General features: G+C 45.1%; 1 protein-coding gene across 3 annotated transcripts in view; it reads right to left on the reverse strand.

Moving 5' to 3' along the window:
• Window positions 1-16136, reverse strand: part of ELOVL6 (ELOVL fatty acid elongase 6) — an 80889-nt gene that overhangs the window by 35297 nt on the left and 29456 nt on the right. The gene's annotated exons all lie outside the window — the stretch shown is intronic.

The raw sequence follows: 16136 nt of genomic DNA on the forward strand, positions 1-16136 counted from the left end.
AAATAGATATAGATATGTGCTATAAAATTTTAAGTTTCCATAGGATCTTGTTTAATCACTATGGAAAACCCTCACAGAAACGCACAAAGGGCAACCTTATCATAGATCTTTTTAACTATCTTCTATCATGTAATACAGGATTATCCTCATAAGAGCATTCAGGAGGGAGTACGAAAATGAAGCAGTGTTAGCCCCCTCTATCTACATTCTATAGGGTTTAAAAAACTTCTTCTTTATCAAGATGTATTTACTTTGCACAGGCAAAGCTCATTCTTGAATTCCTCACCACTTCATATGCTGCAAAGGGAGCATAACAGGTAAAAAAACAACACTGTGGTTGCCAGAGCAGAGTGCTTCTGGCAAGTAAACAGGTAATTTCAGGCTCCCGATGTTTTTCTTTTGGTCTTCTTCATCACCATTTTATTGACTTTAAAAAAAAATAGATTTTATTGGGGAAAAAGGAAAAAAAAAAAAAAAGAATCCTCAGTAAGATGAAAGATATGGGACTTTTTCTTACTGGTTCCTCCCGGCTTTCAACAGAAAACAACAACCACTTGTGTTCATAATTGAAACTCCTACCTTGAGAGTCTAATTAAAGTGCTTTAACCTGGACCAGTGCAAATCATGCAGCACACCCATGTCCACAGCTCACAAACAGTAGCTGTTAGCCTTGGCAAAGTTACTTTTTCTCTGGTGCTTATTTAAAAATCGCACATTCTGTATGTATAAAAAAGGGTGTGAAAACACTTCTCAGTCTCTCAGTGTTTCTACCTCAGGAATACTGTCAAAGCAAACCTTTCTCTCTCTCTCTCTCTCTCTCTCCCCAGATATAATTTTGACAGAACCAGCAAGAAGAGATCCAACGTGTGGATATGCCAGTTCTGCATATGAAAATATAACCTGTACTCCTGGCTTTGATTTGAGTTTCTGCAGCTGCCTCCCATTGACCATACCAGCCTTAATAACAGAGACAAGGACATGCAGAAGAGGAAGACCTGCTGATACACACACTCCAACGCAGTCTGATTTATTCCTATAGCTCAATATCCTTTGACATTTATATTTAGAGCAGCAACGATGACAGTCACACACACGAGTAGGTGACTCACTGATGATGGTCTTTGACGTAACAGGCTATCAGGGAGTAAACAGGGATGTATCTCATACCAATCACCTGATCCCTTGATTTCTAAAACCTGCCTCTCAAAAGAGCATTTCAGCCTCCTCGTGACAGGTACCATCGGATATGCAGGTCTGTGCTCCCCACTTGGCTGGGGCAGCTCCCCAGGCATCCCTCTACCTGCTGGGAGCAAGGGAAGAAAAGTCAGGGCCCTGGGAACACATCCCAGCCAGGCACTGCTATTCCCCCACAACAGCCCTTTTTCTGGAATCCTGTTCCCATCACCCAATTCATGTCATCACTGACAGACAGTACCTGTATCATCAGCCCAACTCATTATCCCATGGAAACGAAGGAAACGCAGCACTGGGAAGCTGCCAGAGGGACTGCTGTGGGAACTGTCCCAAGCTCAACTTGGCCGAAAAGGATGGAGGAGGAGAAGGACTTGTGTGTGCACTCCTTGATCCATGAGTGCTAACAGCTGAGCCAAAGCACAGCCTGAAGCCCAGGTCCCCCATTTCCCAGGTCAGAGCCAGAAGGGTGAAAGCTACAGGGCCAGTAACCTTCAAAGAGTAGAGCAACTATATTTTTGCAGTGTATCGCCAGGTCACAGCCTGCTGTGGTCCAGCTGGAGATCTAACTGGAGATAGCCCCAGTTCCTCACCAGGCTCCCTGGGAAGCAAGGGGCTGTGCCCACCTGAGCCTCTCCCCACATGGCATTCAATGCAGCAAAGTGCTCCCAGGTCATGCCAATGGTAAGGCAGGCAACAGCCCTAAAATTACCCAGAGGAGAAACAAGGGTGCGGCAGTGTGGAGACATGAGGGAAGGTGGCTCATGTCCTGCACCTCCCTGGTCGTTGCATTTGTTTTGTTGAAACATGTTTGCTGGTAGTTTGTCATACTCATGCTTGTAGAATATATGTGTTACAGTATTAGCCATTAAATAAAATGTGTGCAGTTAGGGACAAAAACAGCAGCAGCAAACTTTTCTCGCACTCCCTTTGCAGTGGGAAAATGTAAGAGGAATGTAACGGTGAGAAAATGATTCAGGGACAATTTTTTTTTTTTTTTCAGATAGAAGATGCAAACTCAGCTCTGAAGTATATGAAGTCCCTTTTTCTTTATAATTCTCATATAGGCTTAATGGAACAAACCATAAACCCCGAAAAACCCGTAAGTTACAATCCCAAATATAAGCAACGTCACAAGAGAAAACTACCACTCAAATGGAAAGAGCTTCAGAAAAACACCAAAAGAACCTCCAAAACCTTCAGGTTTGAAATCAGCTTGCCCATAATTTTGTTATCACTGAAGGCAAATCAGCTTCATCTCTGGCTCGACTCCAGATTTCCTCCACTTTTAAATTTAATGGAGACCCACTGAGTGGAGACGGCAGGTGACAGTGTGCCCACAGTGACAACAGCCATCCCCGAGTTTCCACCTCACACAGAGAGAGCAGTGGAAGTTGCAGCCCGATGGGCCAGATTGCTGGGGTGGGCTCCACTGGAAGCCTGCATCACCCAGTCTCCAAGGCCTCCACTCCTCCCCAGGGATGGGCCAGCATCTGACCTCATTTTTCCTGACACTGGTTGTAAGTAACAACCATTTTTGCACAACCCTCCCCCCCCCCCCCCCCCCCCCGCCAAGATTTATGTCACCAGAGCCAAGAATTGCATCTAGCCCCAGGAAAGTCACAGGAGCCTACTAGCAAAATTATGACCATCCCTGTCCCTGTTAATAGTCTTCATAGCAGGTCACTCCAGTCAGAGAAACTCCTTCTTTACTGGAAGCCTCTGCTAAATCTACCTGTATCACCCTGACAACAGACCTAGTTCTTAATAGCAGGACTTGGGGTTATAACAGGTGACAAAGTAGGATGTCCCAGTGTCCCCTTGGACAGACCATGGTTTTCTCCAGGCTTTGCTGGGGCTTTCAGGCAGTCGGTGGGGAGATGGCAGAGAGCAGGGAAGCCAATGTAGGTCACAGGCACTGCAGTTCTGATGAAAGGCTACAGTACTTTCACTTTTAATTTTATCAAGGTACATTTAAACCTCCGGCCTCCACAGTAAAACCTGGAGCTACTAAACACAACTGAAACTGAACTTGGGGTCTACTAACCTACATCTCTCCCAGTTGAAGTCATTCTGTTTCTTCTACCCATGTCTCTCCTGAAAGCGGTTAACGAAGACGCAAGTGGAGGGATGTCATATAGACATAGCATGAAAGTAACCAGATCTCCATATTGCCTTACTCAATTGACCTGCTTTATCTGATCAAACCAATCAATGATTATGACATGTAATAAGTTTACACTTAAAGGAGTACATCAACATAAGGCCTTCAGATCCAGGAAGATCCCTGAAGCAACTCACAAATGTTATTTATTTAGACAAGTGCCACTTTCTTTCACTGCTTTGGGGATAGGTATTTTATTTAACAGGACACAACACAACACTATGAGTAAATCAATAAATACTTACTAAACCTACCTTTGCCCCTGTGTCTGCAGGAAAGCCTATGCACCACAGTGGCATGGTCAGGTCTCTACCATTGCAAATACAGCTTGTGAACATCTTGGAAATAATGTCTATTGGATCTCAAAAAATGTTTAAGTAGAAAAAAAAGCAGTCATTCAAAATGAAAATGGAAAATGCAGGCATCACAAGCAAGTTGTTTTTCTATCTATCCACCCTAAAAGACATAGCAGCAGACATTGCTCCCTTACAGCCTTCTGCAATATGATCTCATAAAATGATGTTGCTACAACTGCCAGTAGATTGCAAGACACAAACAAACAAAAATCGTTCTGATTTTCCTGAGAGCATTCCCAGCCAAAAAAGACATGCAAGATTCTCCCATGGAGCAGAGCACAACCTTAGCAACAGCGCAACCAAAAGTCATGTACAAATAAGCCCTTACAGCTAGGGCTTCGTGATCACCTTATGGAAAAGGATCACTTCGTAACTCTTCCAGCATAATTTAATGCTTTCTAGCACTGAAAGAAACCAAACTAGGGGATGCCTGAAAAGCATAATAAATTAGAGCACACACTTACCACCCTTCTCTTCCCCATCTAAAGGCCTAAAACCATATAGACAGATGAGAGCAAGCCAGTAATGCCATTCTGTGGGCTAGGTTTGATCAAAAAGGAGATACTGGTACCAGTGACATTGCAGTAATGAAACCGCACAACAAAATGTCTTGTTTTCAAACCCTCTAAATGCTCACATGCCCTGTGGAAGAGAATGGAGTGAATGGAGTTCATAAAAAATGGACATTCTGGTAGAGAAGAAAATGAAAGAATATTTTCCAGCATCCCTTAGTGAAGAAAAATCAGGTCATCTAGAGAACAAATGTCTGTTCTGACTGGTCCCACAGTACTTTTTGATACATGATGTCAAGGACTGCTTAATGTATCTAATAAAATCTTCAAGGACATCTGACCTTTGTCTAGTGCTGAGAGATCAGTGACAAAGGATGCTAATGGAAACACTGCAGCAAACTTGGACCTAACTCTTGACTGATGGGGAAGTAGCAAAATCCAGATAAAATATGGGGCAATGTTGCCATGATCTTTACAACCACTTCTCTAAAACATAAAGCCCTGCCAAATAGCCACTTTCCTTCTTAATCAACTGGGAAGCTGGTCAGGACAAGTACAAAGGTGTTAGAGCAGTGCTCAAAACTTGCAACAGGGAACAATTTGGAGTAGCTAGGAGGCAGGTTTACATGCTGCTACCTCCTTACAACATGATGCTTTGCAGCTTGCCCAACACGTTCACCAGCAGAGAAGGTAGCTCCGTGCATTAGCTGGATTATAAATGGCATTTTCATGAACTAAACCTCACCACTCTACCTAAGAATTTTATGCTTTTCATTCCCAACAGAGACTTCAGTCCCCAGACTAATCTGCTAATAAATTTCCCGGTACCTTCAATCCGTCACAATTCCCATGTTGTTGACCATGACCTATAGCTTCTTCGTCAAATCCAGAATTGCTCCACTTGAAATCAGTCAAGCCAGCACCTTTAAAGGAGGCCCTTTCAAGGATAAAGGAAGAGGCAAACTGGCCTGAATCAAACTAAACACTGTGAGAAATACTGTGAGCAACAAACCAATAGAAGTAATTTCCTAATTACTGTCAGAGTTTTCAGGATCTGATGTGGACAAAATTTAAGAGGCGGGATGACATTCCTAAACCTGTAGTGGAGATGAAGATGGGACGCAGAAACACAGCAAACCCTGTACATCACCAGCACCCACTCCTCAATTAAATATCACAGCCTGGTTGATTTCGGGGCCTTTCCTGCTGACATCCCCCTGCAGTACTGAACCAGCCTTAAACAATCGGAACAAACCAGCAGGAGTGGCACAAGGCAGAACAAAGTACACGGCATTAATGTAGCTTATCTCTATCCTGTCAGCAATACGTTGGTGACAGTTTGTTCTGGCTTTCCACCTCTGCCCGCAGCTTCACGCACCCTCGTCTCCCTTGAGAGGTGGCAAGAGCCGCCAGCGCTCCCCAACTGAAGAGTCTGGGTCTTTCTCTTTGCTTCCAGCCACCAGGGCTTGGTTAACTGCACCCTGCCCTTAGCCGCCCCCTCACCTAATTAGATGGGATACTAAACTGCTTAGCAGTATTTCACTTTCCATCGTGGTATAAAGAGCCCAGGTTACTAAAGGATTAGCAAGTGTAACACTAAAGTGTTATATATACACAGAGCTGCCTGTCCTAGTCTCTGCCAAGTACTGGTCACAGGGAACCTATAAAAGATAGGATATAACCAAGAGCAAAGAAACCACGGACAAACAAGGCGATGAATCTGGCCTATGGTGGAAGTGGCTGCATATGTGACACTGAGAAGGAAAAGGAGCATTACCAGGAGTGAGCACTGACATTCAGCTGTTCTGGACAGGCAGACAAATGGAGCAAAGCAAGGGCATAAATCTGAGTATGTTTTTAAACAATTCAAATACAACAACAGTCAGAATTTAATGGCCATGGTCATTAAGGGGCAAAAGGGAGAACCAGATTACTGCAAATTAACAGGAAAGCTGTCAGCATGTCAGCGATACTATTCCAGATTTTTTTTAAACAGAAAGTAACTTTCCATGAAGGTTGAGAGATTAAATAAGTGATCTGACCTTTGTTTTTTCCCAAAGGTCACATAACCAAAATTTGTTTTACATCTCCAAACATATTCCTTTCGCTATTATTTTTCTTAATTGGATTGTCCACCACTGATTACATCTGTAACTTGTGATTTTATTTTGCTCAGACTTCTCTCCATGGCAGTTTGCTAGCCTATGGCTGGCCTATAAAGAGGCAAAAAGAGGCAAAAAAAAAAAAAAATCTGTTCCAGTAAAAAGCCAGGCTACTCCTAAACTAATTTCCGTATAACACAGCTAGTACAGTAGAATACCCTCTATTCTCATTACCCTTCATGTTCTCGCCACTTTTCTTTCATGTGGCTGTTGAAATAGCACCAATAAATCTGCCTCATGCATCTGCCCACTGTCTCTGCCACGTTAGGACCAGATGTCCTAACCACACATGAACCCCTTTACATCAGTATCTCATTCAAGGATGCTCTGTTGCTGTTTCTTCTTTCATTTGCAAAGGGAATACAAGGGTCCCTTGGCACCTGCGTGTAGGATCTGGTAGGCCACAGAGAGAGGGAAGAAAGTGATCTTCCCAAAGACACAAAATTCCCAGGGTATGCCCCGACATACTCCAGCACTTTGCAGTGCTCCCACCAGTCTGTGCCAGCAGCTGAACCCAAAAACCACACAGGCACCGGTCACCCTTGCTGACCTTGCGCCTGGTGACCCTATCACACAATTCACACACACTGAGACTGGGCATCTTAACTGGCATCGCGCTAAACCAGCACAATCCAAGCACTACCGCAGTTTCCACGGGCTGGGCACTCCAGTTTCCCTGCGTTCGTTAAGTACACATTAACAATAGCTTGCTTTTACAAGCCTCTCTCCTTGGGAAAGGTAAATGCTATCTCTTTGAGGTTGGTAACGATCAACGCAACTGCGTACTTGCCACCCAGCTAACCTAAGTGCCCAGAGAAACTGCAACACTGCGTATTCAACAAGTTTTTCCACTTTCATGACACCCTAAAGCAAATGGCAGTTTGCTAATGTTTACTGCTTTTGGTTTTGGTGGGTTTTTTTCCTTTAGCTGTAGTCTGCTTTGAGATTCATGTGTGTAAGCACACTACAAATGCATAGCACAGACTTTCACAATTACTCAGCATCTGGACCGAGATTTCACTCCAGCATGTTTCCCAAAAGGCAGCCAGTGCTTGGAATTCAAAACACCAAAGGCAAAGAATGTACTCATGTTTTAGGGACCTATGCCAGTGATTCCCTTCCTGCACCATTGCAAGGCTTCTTCTACTTCATTTTAGTTTCTCTGGCTCACTGGGACTCCAGCCTACTGAAAACAAAAATATTGTAGAGACCTTGACCTGCACCAACAGTGACTGACAAACACAGACACGTGCCCCTGTGCTCTCCGGCATCCTGGCTGCGGTGCTGCTGTGTTGGGGCCAACCCGTACCTGCGCTGAGAGCAAGCAGTCATGGTCTTGGGCACGACCTCCGCTTTGCTGCTTTGGGGCTCTGAGCTGCTATCCCCACATGGTCAGCACAGTGCAGGGGTGCACCCACTCACATGGAAATTTCCAGCACAGCCCTTCATTTTGCTCCTTCTCACTAGCCTGAATCACTGAGGTGACTGCATGTGTAGAGGGATGAATGGCAGAGAAAAGTCTGATGAAAAATACTCAGGTCCTCTGCCTCTTACTGAGAAGGCGCAAAGTCCATGTTCAAATTGCCTTTTGGTTCAGCACTTTCAGCCCGCTGGCAGCGCAGTATCCTGCTGGTCCAGAGCACCTCTTGAGTGGGCAGAGCCCAGCGTGCTGCCCCGGTGCCCCGACCAGCAATCCCAGCAGTGCTCCTGCCTCCCTCACCCGAGCAATCATGACAGGTTGGACCAAGCAAAAACACATTCAGTTTTGTGATTCATTGCAAATTATTTGTTTTCAGCTTATAGTTAATGTTTTAGTCCCTCTAGCTACCCAGTGTATCAGCAAAAAAAGTCGGCACCTCCCTGCAATGTTTAGCAATCTCAGATGACACAGGTGACTTGTTCAAAGACGTATCACACCTGCAGATGTTTGTTCTTTTGGGGACTGAATTCTTATAAATACAGCTTTGAACTTCTCATCCACATTTCTGAAGAATGCTGGATCTGTGCTATAGCTGCCACTCCACCCATCCTGCCCCACCCCTGGCAGCTTTTGCCCTAAATAAAACAAGGGTGTTACACAGCTACAACCCAAATGATGGACCTAACTATACTTCAGCCACGACAGTACCAGTCCTTATTACTTAAATCAGTTTGTGCTTCTTTTGTCTTCTGTCTGTGTGCTTAGTTTGTGGTGATATGTACCAAACTCCCTATAGCACTGTAACACATTTTATTTCAGTCTCAGATGTCCTCTTGTTTGCTTGGACGGTGGAAAGAACAAATCCCACTTCTACTTCCCACTCACTCCTGTTATAATACCAATACTACCAATAAAAACCAAATAATACTACTACGGATAATACACTAAGTGATCCTGGTAAATATATTAAAGATAATTAAAGAAAATGGGTTGACTCACAGAACAGGTAAAGTATATGAGAATGTGGCCCCATGTAATTGAAACTTAACCCAACAGCACTGCTACATTTGCATTCACAGAAAGTCCATAAACTTTGAGTAAAACTATACTCAAATGATTTGGCTAAATCTGGTGTTCACTGCCTGTGCTAGCCTGACACCTTTCTGGGAAGGCTCAAGAAAATGAATTGGTTCTATCAGATCTCCTAAAACCCACAGATGACAGGAGGTGTTAATAAGCAAGAGTTTGGGAGCTCCTTGGGACCAAGAAGAAGCTGCTAATGATGGGCTTATCTGAATTTAGTGGCTGCAGTTATCCAATACAGCAATGCAGAAATGCTCTCAGGCAGCTGCTTCTTTCTCACCGTGCTACGCTGAACCATTTTAAACCATGGAGTGGGTTAAACCGTAGGGGTGGCATATTAAGCAGCCTTGTGGCATACATCCTGCAGACAAAATGAAAATGTGAGAGTCCTGGTATGAAACTGAATCATCCTGCAGTTAAAACAGCTGAAAAGTGACAGAATACAGGCTTGATGTCCTGAGAAATGCTAGCATGGTTTATTCTTCTATGCTAGTCCATTTTGGACAGTGTGAGCAGTCCTGGAAAACTTTCCACAGCCAGGGCTCCCTGAACCCAACAGGACGAGGGCTCCTTCACTGTTTACTTGGTTTCCCGGCAAAGCTCATGAGGTCTCTAAAAGGCCTCTCTGGGGGCACAATTTCAGACCAAGAGCTGTAGCTCTTCCCTCACGCAAGTCAAAGCTCTGCATGAGATGTTTTGGTGACTTCAGGTCAGCCTCCTGCAAGGGCAGCTCATCCAGCACTGCTTGAATGCTCCAACCCTCACTGCCTCTCAGCATGTCTGGAAAAAGTCTCTCTGCTTCCCCCAAACCAAGCATTTGATAAAAGTAAAACAGGCTGGGGAGATACCTGGCTCTGACAGGTCTGAGGAAGAGGACGGCAGCCAGGCAACAAGAAGGTTGGGAAATGGAAGTCCCCACAGCAACGGACACCCACCACTGCTGCTGGGGCTCCCCAGGCTGCAAGTGTGCGTCACATTGAAGTAAGTCCATACCTGATGCTTAAGTTTCTAAATTGTCATTTTCATGGCATGCCCAGGGGCAAAATACAGGGCCTCTGCCACACCTCTTGACGCTGTCAGGACTGGACCGAAAAATGGAGGAAAAACATGGGAACAAAAATCTGAAGGAAACTAAATCCAGGTCGTGGCTGTGAGTTGGGTCAACCAGCTACACAGTGAAAGCAGGTCCTTTTCTTTTCTTTCTTTCTCTCCTTCAATGCCAGACATGTTTACTGGGACTCTCCTTGAGGAATTTTCTTTTATAACGAACAAATGAAAAGGAAACAAGCTTCTCTGCATTTAAAAAAAAAAAAACCAAACCACAGCTGCCTTATGCAAGCTATTTCTGTTTTTAAGACTGGGAAAAGGCTTTGCTGCCTCTGCTTAAATACAGTCTTACTTTTCAGCCTTGTTTAATTTGGGAGGGAGAGGGGGAATGAGTGAGTGTCTTAAATGACTGAGGATTTCTGCATTCATAGTAAATCATAAACACTAACAAAGTAACAGTCTCTAACACACAGGCTGGGGCAAATTATCACAACAAACACAGCAGGTGGCTGATCTTGCAGAGGTCTGAATGACTGTCTTGACCCTCAGAGTGTGCTAACCACACATGCTTTAAATTAAAAAAAAAAAAATCTCTTAAGGCCTCATATAGGCTCACACAACTCTTCCCTGCTACGTGCCTAATAAAAAAAACCTGGCAGGTTGAGTTTACTCTCATGCAAGGGGGAAGGTGAGGAAGGTACATAATCTCTCTACTTTTCTTGGCATCAGAGCAAACCCACAGATGCTAGCCACTACTAGACGTAGGCAGGAACTCAACTCCCAACCATTAGGACATCCAAACTCTGGGAGACTCTGCTTTCCAAGTGCAAAAATGTTTGCCTGCTTCAAAGACAGGGCTTGGCAAGTTTGGGGAAAAAAATTACAAACCAGGTGAGGGGCTGCATGACCCTGCAGGTTCCTGACAAAATAAAACTGGGCTTGGGCACTCCTGCCTGCACCCCATCACTTCCAGGATGCCTGCACTGAAAGTGGTTGCTGTGAATGCAGACCCCGGAGAGGAAGGGCTTAGTGGTGCTTGGTACAACCGGGTGTGATGCACCAAGGTGGCGGAAGCCTCACCTCTGCCCTACCACTGAGCAGAGCAAGCATGCAAACCTGGCACCTTTAATTTGCAAAAGCTTTTCCCTCACTTTCTGGCTCTTGCAGTGCCAACGCAACCCCCCCAGGCTGCAAGGCTAGGACTTGTTGTGCAAGACATACACAGTGAAACTCTGACTGAGACACAGGAACAGCAGTATGCAGCCATTCTCTGCACGGGCACTTTCCTACAAACCCCATCCTGAGCACAGCTGCAGAGTTATCAGCTAGGAAGAGAAATTCAGAGAAGGAAAGAAGGAAAGGAAAAGTCTGCAAGCAAGCATTAAATCTGCCCTTACACAGCCATGCAGTGACTGCCAACCCAGCCCAGTCACTATCACAGAATCGTATCCTCTTCTGCATCCCTGCAGCCCCAGCAGCAAAGGCTGGTCTCTGTCCCCAGGGCCCCCGAGGACCAGGCCTGTCCGAAGTACTCTGACACTGCCCAGGAGCCGGGAGGAGGACTGGGAAATGTACCGTTACTGGGGACCCTGAGAGGGGCAGCGGGGACCCCGAGGCAGCCCCTGGCAGGGTACCCAGCCTGCCTCTGGCACAGCACTCTAGACCCAGGGGTTTGGGCTGCACTGATAAAGGCTGGTAGCTCAACCCAAAACAAATAAATTTAAATTAACATTCCTTTGGGGCTGACTCACAGCAGAAGTGTAGTCTTTTTACTGGCCTGTGCTTCCCTCCCCCCCCCCCCCCGTGCACTTGTCTCCCTCGCAGCAGAACGATGAAGCACCAGGCTCCCACAGCACCCCAAGCCAAGCCCGGCTCTGCTCAGCATCCTGCATCCCTGCAGCTACACAAATGGTTTCAAGGGCTCCAGTTCAGAAGGCAACTCACAGCAAAATGTTTAAACACCTCACTTGGAAAACCTCACCAAGCTGTGCCCATGCATGGCTTTCTCTTCTTTCTTTTCATTTATTTTGCTGAAATGCTTTGCTGCATCAGTGCATTGATTTGGCTAACAACAGTGTACTTCTGGGAACTGAAGAGTAAACTGTTTACTAACCCGTTTCTAGTCAATAACTCACTTGTAATAAGAGCGCATTTTTATTTGGCTTGGTGTGGATCAGTGGCATTTGTTATGCACCACCACAGAATGAGGGTAAAGATTTCAGGGTTTGGTCCTACATTGTATGTGCAGAAAAGAGAGAGAAAGGGAGCCTGGCTCTTAGAGATAACAGTATTTATATGAGCTGGAAGTCTTGGTAACTAGAATTTTTTACTAGCTGATGTTGACAAGTCTTTGCAAGTCTAAACCCCCTTCCCAAGAGACTTCCTAAGGGACAGCACTGCATTGATGGCACCTGGCAGCCTCAGCCATCACTGCAGCAGCCACTAAAAGGGCTGAAGGGGAATTAATTCAGTCACTCTCTCACTCCAGGTCAGGTCAGCCCAGGTGATGGCTGAGGTCGTGCAGACAGACCTGCACTGACCAACACATAAGGGAAGCCAACAGGCTGCCAAGCTGGTGCTTGCTCCCAGTTGTAAATTCACACATAGAAGAAGCACACTGTGCTTTACCACATTGTTCTCTAGCTGTGACCATACATGTATCAAGACAAAATACAATCATGGAATCAGAGTCGTTTAGGTAGGAAAAGACCTTTAAGACCATTGAGCCAAACTGTTAATCTAGCACTGCCCAGTCCACCACTAAACCGTGTCCCTGAGTGCCACATCTGCACATTTTTTAAACACCTCCAGGGATGGTGCCTCAACCACAACCACTGTTCCAGTGCTTGACAATCCTTTCAGTGAAGAAATGTTTCCTAATATCCAACTTAAACCTGCCCTGGTGCAAGCTGAGGCCATTTCATTTTGTCGTATCACTTGTTAATTCAGAGAAGAGACCAACCCCACCTCACTACAGCCTCCTTTCAGGGAGTTGTAGAGAGTGGTAAGGTCTCCCCCTGAGCCTCCTTTTCTGCAGGCTAAACAACCCCAGTTCCCTCAGACGCTTCTCATAGAACTTGTGCTCCAGACCCTTCACCAGCTTCGCTGCCCTTCTCTGGACACACTCATAGATCACTGCAACTTATTGGGCCGGGAGGGTAGGGAACAACCCTTGCTGAGGGCATAAGCTGGGCAGAAAGCATCCATTTCTACAGCTGGGAAATACAGCTCAGCAACTCCAATCCAAATGTAAATGCTGCGGGCAATGCTGCTCTACTGCCTGTCAAATAACAAACAGATTTGCATCCTGTCCTCTTCATCTGCACAGGCCCAGTGGGAAATACCAGAGAGAGGAGGCCAAGCGCTCCCAAAATTCATGGTGAAACTGCACAGAAGCTAGGAGAGATTGCACCTCTCTCTTACTGCCAGAGAAATGTTTAGGTCTGCTCCAGAGCTCAGGGGCATTAATGGAAAATTCCCTACAATTTCAAAGCACTTTGGAAAAATTGCGTATTAGTTGGTGGGTATTGGTTTTGTCGTTTGCCATCCCTAATTCAGACAGAAAAATTAATCAGCTTTAACAATATCATTTCTTACTCTCTGAAGGCCCTCATGCAGTATTTTTTCTTGATTAAGCAACCTTTCTTGCAGGACAGATCAGCTTTCAGTGGTCTCTCCTTCTGTGTGACTTTTTCATGGGCAGAGGTGCACTGAACATCCATTCCACTTCCCTGGGACCTTGTAGTACCTCTAAAGTGTCCAACACTGTTCTTTGCTGACTTGGTTGGCAAGACTGCCACTCCCTACGTGGGTGTGTTGACTATATCTATACTGCTTACTAAGTGAAAAGGAAACGTTTCAAAAAGCTATTCCTCATCTAAAAAAATCACATGGCCAAGCTGCCAGGAGAGAGTTAAAAATATCAGAAGCGGGGAACTACACATCTGACCATGTTCCTGCTTTGGTCAACCACAGGAGTCAATTCAAGCCACTTACAAACTCTGCATTCTTATGACAGTCATTAGCCAGGAGCAAAACGGGGACAGATATCACTGCAGGCTTGCCTTCCTGCTTGCTGGAGATCACGCTTGTGTGACTTCTGCTCACTGCAAGCAGGTGATGTCACCCCTCGTCCCACTACAGCTTAGCTTCCTCTTGAGACAAGCTGAGAAGACCCTAGGCTGCTGAGGAATGTTCCACATGAAGTAAAGAAAAGACCTAAGTTGTCTCTTTCTATTAATTTTTGGCCTGTCCAGCACAGCTGACATTGGCATTCATGGCAGTACTACAAGATCATATTTGCACTGGTGCCAGGTTGTCTGTGTTGTGAATTTGCATCGAGTAACTCCTTCATTATAGTTACTCTAGTGCAGGTTTCTCCACAGTATGTCTGAAGAACAGAAATAAAACCAGAACTTACTAGGAGCACATACTGTGGAGAAACCTGCACTAGAGCCTGTTAACAACATAAAAATAATAGATAGCAAAGCCCAGAGGGAGAACTCTCTTTTCCCCTAACTTCTCATACCTGCGCAGAATGCCACAGCGTTATGAAACACATAAAGTCATGTTAATATGTTGATACGGATAGATTCACAGTCGTAACTAGCAGTTACTTTTGCTATATACTCATACACACTACTTTTCCTAACAGTGGGCTCTTTGTAAACGCAGCCGACTTCAGGCCACCACTACCGTACAAACTGGTTCACCTTAAATATCTGTATAACCTTGTTACTGCTCATGCTCTTTAATGTTTTTACTTCTCCCCAGAAAAGGACAGTGCCATTTCACATGCAGGATACTGTGCTACAAAAATAGAGCTGGCCACATCTCTGTCTTTGCTTTTGAGTCCCTTCCATGGGGAAATGCTGTCCACTGGCAAGAATGAGCAGAAACAGATTTATGACTTCTCCTTTCTCTTTCCTCCTCTACTCACTCACCCTTGGAAAGAGATAAACGTATCTTAGACTGTAGAGCAATTACTTTCTCATAGGGCCTAGGATTATAAATACGGTGCTCTCGGATGATCCTTAGCAAAGGACTTTCTCTTTGGGGTCAGCCAACTCGCAATCTGTGACTGCAGGGGAACAGCTTAATGGTTTGGAAACCCTTGAGACTTGTCTACAAACCACTTTTATCCTACACCTGTTCCTGGGTCTCACATGGAGCTGCTCCCCCTTCTACCTGCACACACATGGAGGAAACAGGGGGTTTCACCAGCCCCGCTGAACACCTCTTGGACCATAAATGACCACACAGTGAGGACGACTTTGTTTTTCATTTTTAAAGGCAGCAAGTACTTCCAAGTGTGTGCCTCCATGGTATTTCTGGAGCACATGCAAATTCAGGAGGACATGGGAAAGGAGAGATAGCAGCAATGGCACATAACAGTCCTCATGGCAACAGTGGGAGCAGACCTAGCCTGATACACTATACCGGGTGCGGGAATGATGTGGACAAGTTCACACACTGTCCGCAATCTGGAGTCATTGCGGTGTCAGGCTGCTGGATTAGCGCTCGGTAAACTAGAGCTGCTCCATCACAAACTTTCCTGTGATCTTAAGCAAAAACCTGACGATGTCCTTAGTCACGATCAGATGCTAAATTCCCATAGAAATCACTTGAATAGATACCTTGTGGCTCTGGTCAGATTCCCTCAGTGTACCCAGGTCTCATTTCTACATATGCAAACTAATCTCGATACTGGGTTGAGTTTGATTTCATCCAAGCCAATGACAACCCTCCTACCCCCAGGCCTTTCTTATCTCACAGACCTTTCAGTGTCTGAGGCACAAAACATTGCCCAAGACCCTTCCTCTACTCAAACACAGTTCTGATTATTCATTTCATTAACTGATTGCATTAGGGAACTGCAGCAGCAAGCACATCACATTTAGGACACATCTGCATTCTCCTTTTTAATACCTCTTCATGATTTGCAATGTATTTCTCTCATTTAGCAGCAGAATAACATTTCCTAATGCAGACTGAATTTATTCAGAAGCACAGAAGTCAGTTGCCTTTACTACTGACAGATGCACTTCAATGTAATTAGTTTCATGACTATTAATGAAATAACTCATTTGAACTTTTGCCACTAAAATGTTAATGAGTAAGAGCGGATACTGGTTTGGTAATGGGATATAGATCCTTTTACACTTTGTTAGTTCAGATCTGGCCCATGTCCACCATGACCAA

The sequence above is a fragment of the Falco biarmicus genome, chromosome 1 (genome assembly GCF_023638135.1).
Source record: "Falco biarmicus isolate bFalBia1 chromosome 1, bFalBia1.pri, whole genome shotgun sequence".
Taxonomy (NCBI): domain Eukaryota; kingdom Metazoa; phylum Chordata; class Aves; order Falconiformes; family Falconidae; genus Falco; species Falco biarmicus.